Source organism: Choloepus didactylus, chromosome 7 (assembly GCF_015220235.1).
Source record: "Choloepus didactylus isolate mChoDid1 chromosome 7, mChoDid1.pri, whole genome shotgun sequence".
In the NCBI taxonomy this organism is placed as follows: Eukaryota; Metazoa; Chordata; class Mammalia; order Pilosa; family Megalonychidae; genus Choloepus; species Choloepus didactylus.
In genome coordinates, this window is record NC_051313.1 from 118,236,585 (window position 1) to 118,243,898 (window position 7,314).

Sequence of the window (7,314 nt, forward strand, 5' to 3'; positions counted from 1 at the left end):
ATCCCCTACTTGGTAATATTTGTGTCCTCTGTCACCCCTCTCTTCACTGGGCTGGAGTTGGGAAACCGGGGCATGCCTGGCATTTATTTACCTGGCTCATTATTGAAAAAGATCTCAAATTGGGCCTCCTGAATCCTGCAGAGGCTTTCCCTCCCTGCCTCCTCTAGCCTTCTTCTCCAGGGGCACTTCCCCCAAATCCTTGGGTTCCAGACAATTTCCCACCCCCTTAGAAAGTCGGGGCCTCAGATTGCTGGTCCCTGGCTGCAGAGTTGGTGGAGAGGCTGCATATGTGTGGGGACCCCACAGGCCACCTATTGCCTGTCCTGAATTCCTCTCCCTCTCTAGGGCCACCACCCACACTGAGCAGAAAAATCCTTCTTCCCCCACCCCTGGCTCTGTCTGAGACACAATGTCCTAGCTCCCCTCTTTCCCCCATAGCCAGAACACACACAGGGCTTTTCATCTTAGGAGTTTTATGTTGTATGGCAGTCCCTGTGGGGATGCAGCCAGGGACGATAAAAATAACAAGCATGGGGGCGTTTAAATGTTCCAAAATCAACAAAGTCTTTCCAGTCCTGGACACCCTGGCCTGTGTTCTGATGCCCTTCCAAAAGGGTCACATGCAAATCCAAAAGGATTCAAGCTTCACTTTCACTGTCCTGAGGCTGGGCTTGCCAAGCCCCTTGCCCCGCTGCTCTGGTCTTCAGAGTTCACACACGCAGGCGGTGGTGCGGGGTAGCCTTGGAGAAGGCTATGCTGCAGGGTGGTTGCTTCAGTGCGCTCTGCAGGAAAAGCTTACAGGCAGCATTTACTGAACACACACTACGTGCCAGGATTTACGCTGGGAATCCATCATAACTAATGATACCATCATAACTAATACCCAATCAATAGGTTTTAGAGCTGGTGAGCTTGGGTGACCAGCGTGGGGCTGGAGGGAGGCTCAAATTTCCGCTTTGCAAATAAGGAAACTGAGGAGCCTTCCCAGAGTCACTCAGGTAGGAAAAGGCGGGGAGCTGTAACGTGCCACAGGATATGCCGGGGAGCAGGGAGTGGGTGGGTAGTCGGGCTCGCGAGCACAGGCCCACTGGGATGTTAGGTAGAGAGGTGGCTCTTGCGTGGTCGCCGCCAACCCTTGCAGTCGCGGCGACACCGTGCAACCACTTTGGAAAGGGCTGAAAGTGGGCGGGTTGCCCGGTTCCAAAATGGCCGCCACGGCATCGGGTACGCAAGCGTGCCCTTTCGTGGGCGGAGCCTCCTGGGCGCCCTTCTTTTCTGAGAGCTTCGACCATGAAAACAGCCTGAGGCGTTGAGGAAAAAGCGCATACCTCTATAGCTAGGAGAAAGGCGAGTGGGCAGTGGCGGGAATTGTGGCCTCTAACCGTCCAAGAAAGACATCGGAATGCTACCCTGAAAGGCAGGGGGAACCCCAAAGGCGTTTGGCCTGGGTCTAGCCTGCCCCCCGCCACGTTCTGCTGCCAGTGTGAAGTTTCCAAAACCTAAATCTAAGAGCATTGGGAAGTTGCGGAAACTCCGGGGTTGAGAAGATAGGAGGGACCGAATAAGGCGGGGGTGGTGGAGCTGGGTGCAGAAGTTAAACCTAAAGGACTTGTTTCTACTCAAAATTTGTGGTTCTTATGAAATTACGGCTTCGTTTCCACTAAATAGGCCTGGATTCCTCACCGTCTGTGGCGCCACCTACGCCTGGGTAGTCCACCCACGGGAAGGGAGCAGTGTCAGCTGCCACCTGCTCAGTTCTCGCAGTTTCGGTGTGAATACCTGCCCTTCCTGGTGCAGGTCGGCCTCCCATTCTCCCTACCCCCACCTGGCAGTTTCGTGTATTTGCTGTTTTGCCTCATCGGAAGAAAGTGTATTTTGGGTCCCAGGGTGTCCAACCAAACCCTTTAATTCGGAAAAAATCCTTTGTTTGCCTAAACCACTCAGTAAATTGTTTGAACAAGCTTTTATGACCCAGCCACCTTAATAGCATTAAAATTCATTCATTCATTAATTAAAATAAATGAAACCGTGATATCCTGTTTCAGTTATACAGCCCCCTGATTCAAGACACTTGTATAATATAGATTCAGTTCAATCTAAGCAGAACAGATATTCATAATTCTGTGTGTGTGTGTGTGTGTGTGTGTGTGAATGGAGTTACCAAAGATTGCTGGAGGTGTCCAAAGGTCAGGGACGAGAAAATCAGCAAACCCCAGCTTCCCAGCTTCTCCTGGGGTGTGTTCACTAGTTGCAAGACATGATAAGGGTGAATGCCAGCCTCCTGGAATATAAAAGCAAGATTGAGGGTGGGTGGCAGGGGATATTCAGCCTACCAGATAATAAGAGAACAAAACAAAGTGATCTGCCCTATTGAGCACTGCGACTAGAAGCAGAGAGCCTCAGAAAACTGTATAAATGAATCATCTGGTAGAGGGGTAACCTCACAAAACCAAGATCAAATGATGGGCAAATGGGCAAAAGATGAACTTTTCTGAGAAAGGACGCTTTATGGGCTGAATTGTCCCCAAGAAGATATGTGTAAGTCCTAAGCCACAGTATCCGTGAATGCGGCCTTATGTGGAAATATTGCAGATTGAATTAGTTAAGTTAAAAGGAGATCATACTGGGGTAGGATGGGCCCTTAATCCAATGGCAGGTGTCCTTATAAGACAGAAAAGGACACTTGAAATGGAAGAGCGAAGATTGGAGTGATGTATTTATAAGCCAACGGTTCTTGGCAAGCACCAGAAGCTAGAGGAGGCAAGGAAGGATTCTCCCCTGCAGGTTTCAGATGGAGCCTGGCCCTGCTGACACCTTGATTTCCTGGAGAGCTGCCAGAACTGTGAGAGAACAAATTTCTGTTGTTTTAAGCCATCCAGTTTGTGGTACTCTGCTCTGGCAGCCTAGAAATCTAAGACAGACCCTAGGATCTAAAGCAGCAGAAGCCACGGACTCTCCCTTCACCTGGAGTGTGGGATTTCACAACGGGTGCAGGCAGGCACCGGAAGGATTCATCTAAGGGTGTGAGTGTGTGTGTGTGAGTGTGTATCTGGCACCTGGTGAGTTAACATTTGATTGGGCATCATTAGTTGGAATTGATATACAAATCAGAATGCCTCTCAGCTCCATTTATCTCAACTTTTCCTTTTCAGTCTTGGAATAATTCCTGGTACTTTTTCTATTACTCCAGCCTTCCTACCACCCAGATGGTCCACATACCACTCTGGGGCCTGCAGAGCTCCTTCCACTTCCTCTCCTCAACCCCAACCCCCTGCCTCCATCCGCACCACATTTAACCGTATCTGCTTCCCATCTGGAATGTCTCTCCCAGCCCATCTCCTTTCATTTCAACATGCTGCTACCTAATCCTACCTAATACATTCAATGCAAATTCCTTCTCTCCCAGGAACACCTCCAGCTTTGAGTCAGACCCTCTTCTCCCCTCCAGTGGTCCCTGGATCCAAACCACTCATCTGACAGCCTGGTTAAATTGGAAAGAACTTTTCACCTGAAGTTTAGGGACCTGGGCATGAGTCTTCGGTTTGCCTCAAATACTACTGGGCTGGTCCTTCTGAAAAGGAAATCAAACAAGAATTTATGCTTTCTTTTATTCATTCAACAAACATTTATTGAGTGCCATGAAGCATCTGTAAATCCAAGTTGAATAGAAGGAAGTCCTGTATTTATCTTGTCATGCTTATGATTTGAAGGCAGGAACTCTGAATTTTATCTGTTATATTCTGTTTGTCATCACTGCTGATCAAATAATAGGCCCTCATTGTAATCTTCAAACATATATTTATTTTAGTGTGTTTTTGTTTATTGTTTTCCTTGCTTACTTTACTATTTGCCTGGCGTTGCATTGCACTATACCCTTTACATGTTTTATCTTGTTTAACTTTCACAAGTTTATGAAGTATGCCCATTTAACAGATAAGGAAATTGAGGTTTAGAGAGGTTAAGCAACTCTCCCAGAGTGTAAGTGATGAGCCAGGACTTTAATCCAAGTCTGTTTTATTCTAGAACCTATGATTTTTCTGATTTTTCTTTACTATTATGTTACTCACTTTCTTTTTATTAGAAATGGGAAACAGATTTATTAGGGAAAATATGAAGAAAAAACTAAAAATCACCATAATTCACTTTTCTCAACATTTTGGTTAGCCCTTTCCAATCTTTTTTTTCTATGTACATATATTTTTAATACCCATACATCAGTTAGTTACTGCTGTGTAACAAAATTTGACCCAAAACTTAGTGACTTGAAACAACAGCCATTGGTTATTTCTCCCAGTCAAGGGGTCAACTGGACAATTCTGTTGATCTGGGCCAGGTTTGGCTTCTCCTGACTGGGTTTACTCATGTGTTAGTGGTCAGCTGACAGGTCAGCCAAGGGCTGGCTTGTCTAGGATGGCCTCAGCTGGGACAACGTAGCTCTCCTCCATGTTTTGATCACATATCTCCAGCAGTTTAACCTGAGCATGTCTGGGGCATGCTCTTGTGGTGATCACAGAGAAACAAGACAAGAAGCAGATATATGTTATATTTCACAATAAGGAAATAACTGAAACTGTGGAACTGTAACCCATAACATTCTTTGAAATTTGCTCTAACCACTTGTTAAATCACACTTTGAAAGTTGTCACTTTTATGTATATATATTATATTCCACAATAAAAATAATGGAAAAAAACTAAAAAAAAAAAAAGTTATGTAAAGGAGCAAAAAAAAAAAGAAAAACAAGATAAGAAACAGAAACTCATAGGTACTTTTTCAAACCTCCACTTGTGTCAAGTTTGGAAGCATCTTAAAGACCAAAGCAAGTCACATGGCCAAGTCTGGACTCAAAAGGGTGGGGAAGCACACTCTGTTATGAAATAAAAATTGCAAATTCACAAGGCAAAGAGTGTGGATACAGGGAGGGATGAAAATTGGAGTCATCAATGCAACCAGTCTTCCAGAGTCCTTCCTCTGGTAGCAATTCTTTATGTTTTCCCCACATGCTCTCCCTTATTCCAGGACCCCCAAAACTAACCCAATCATGCCCGTAGGCTCAAAGTCCAGGATTTTGTGATTTATATCAGCTCTGGATGTGGCTCTTGATTGGAACACTATGAACTAAAAAGACAAATTATCTAACTCCCACACACCCAAAATACGATGTGAGTCAGGGAGAGGATAATCACAACAGACTTTAAAGAGTATACAGAAGAATGGTAAGCACTTGGCAGTCACTGGTCCAGAACAATTCTGAAATCAGCTGGGCAAATCCAGCCAACAACTTCTACTCTGGGATGGGCTGTATTTCTTGATTAGAACTGATTTGCTCCCTGGAAGCAGCTCCTCAGTCCATCATTCTTCATGGCTCTTGGCTCCTTCAACTCTGAGGCATCTCTCCTTTTCTGTCATGTTCCTTGCCTTATTCTGAAGAAATGGCCTTTGCTTCTCAGCTTGCTTCCTGCTGGTAGAGAGTAGGTAGGTCAGAGGGCTTTGTACAATCTGAACAGTCTGTCCCTTTTCGTTCAGGCTAGCCATGCTTTTACAGGTACAATACCTTAAAAAACATTGTGATTTATCTATGAATCTGATTGAAATATACTTCATGCACCAAGAGCCACATCCACAATTCTCTTGAGGCATGCATCTTTCTTGATTTAGACTCTGCTAACCCGGCTGTGTCACGATTCTGTGGGGCAAAGCCTTTAAAATTCCTAGAAGCACTTTTTTCCCAGCTGAGACGTCTACTAAGCACTGTTTTCATTTTCTCAGAGGACTCAACAGAGTCTTCGGCCACACTCTTGAGACCATTTCTTACTCTGATAATATTTTACTGGCCTAAGAGGCTGGAAAGGAGAAAGAGTTTTATTTTCCAAGCCAGAAAATTCTGTCCCCTCTATATATCTTCTCAATTCTGCTTGCAAACTAGACAATTATTCCTTTATCTCACCTCTTTCTCATAAAACATATCAAACAGATAGTAAGAGCCAAGTGACATTTTCAACATTCTATCAAGAGATTTCTTTACACAAATGTACAAGTTCAGTAGGTATATGTTCTTTCTCCCAAGTTACAACAGGTTAGTTTTACCAATTGTTTTTCCAATATGTAACATGGGTCGCCGTTTTTCCAACCTTCTCTGACAGTTTCCTTACCATTTTCCAGCCTCATCTGCCATCCAGTCCCAAAGTAAACGTCACATATTTTAGGTTTTTATTATGGTAGCACCCAACTTCTAATACCAACTCCTGTATCTGTTTGCTGTTGCTCCACAACAAACCATCCCAAATCCTAGTGGCTTAAAACATCAATCCCATATTATTTCTCACAGTCAGTAGGCGACAGAGCAGCTCTACAGATTTAAACTGGGCTCACACCACTTTGGTCGGCAGCAGGTTAGCTGGTGATAAATAAAATCTAGTAGGCTCAACACGGAGGTACCCGTGCTAAGCCCCATGTCAGCAAAACCAAAACAAATAAGTAAATACACCTAAGCAGGTTTCTCTCTCCTTTAAATGCCCAACTCACCCAGAAGATCACATTTAAATAAGACAGATCTTTATAATTATTGCCAACTAACTTCCTCATTCCTAAGCAACCACCTGCTCCCCACTTTGTAAGACTCCCTAAGTAAAATGGAAACTAATGGCAGCCAATCAGAACACTTCCTCACTTCCTTCCACATTTGCCCTATAAGAGCTTCTCCTTCCCACCCGCTCGGTGGAGCTCCCTTCTACTTTCCAAATGGGATACTGCTCCCTTCATGAGTCGCTCTATAGAGATGTGAGTCACTGGGGACTGCCTGGTCTAGTACAGCCTCATCTGATGCAGCTTGGCTTGTGTAGAGAGGGGGTGCCTCTCTGGAGAACGATGGTTTTCTTGTCACAAAACTCCTTCCCCAGTATTTCCCCACACATTTAGAAGAGGAAGAGACCCTGGAATTTCTCAACGTAAATCTGAATTCTAGGGGAGGAGGAAAGGTTTTGTGAGGGCAGAGAAGGAGGGAGGAGGGAATGAATATTTATTGCATTATTATTATTATGCTATGACAAACATCTCATTTTGGTTGCTAAGCTCTCTAAGCTAGGAATTATCATGTCCATTTCACAGATGAAACCAAAAAAAAAAAAAACAGTGTAGCTAAGAGGGAGTTATAATAGTAAGGAAAGAAAAGCACGATGCTTAATTTCATCATTCAGTCTATTGTATTAATTTTATTTCTTTGCATAAATAATATAAATTAATAATAAATGTATTAGTTTTGTTTAGCTCTAAGTTTACGTTTAGAACAGTAATTCTCAGACCTTTCTTTGGTCA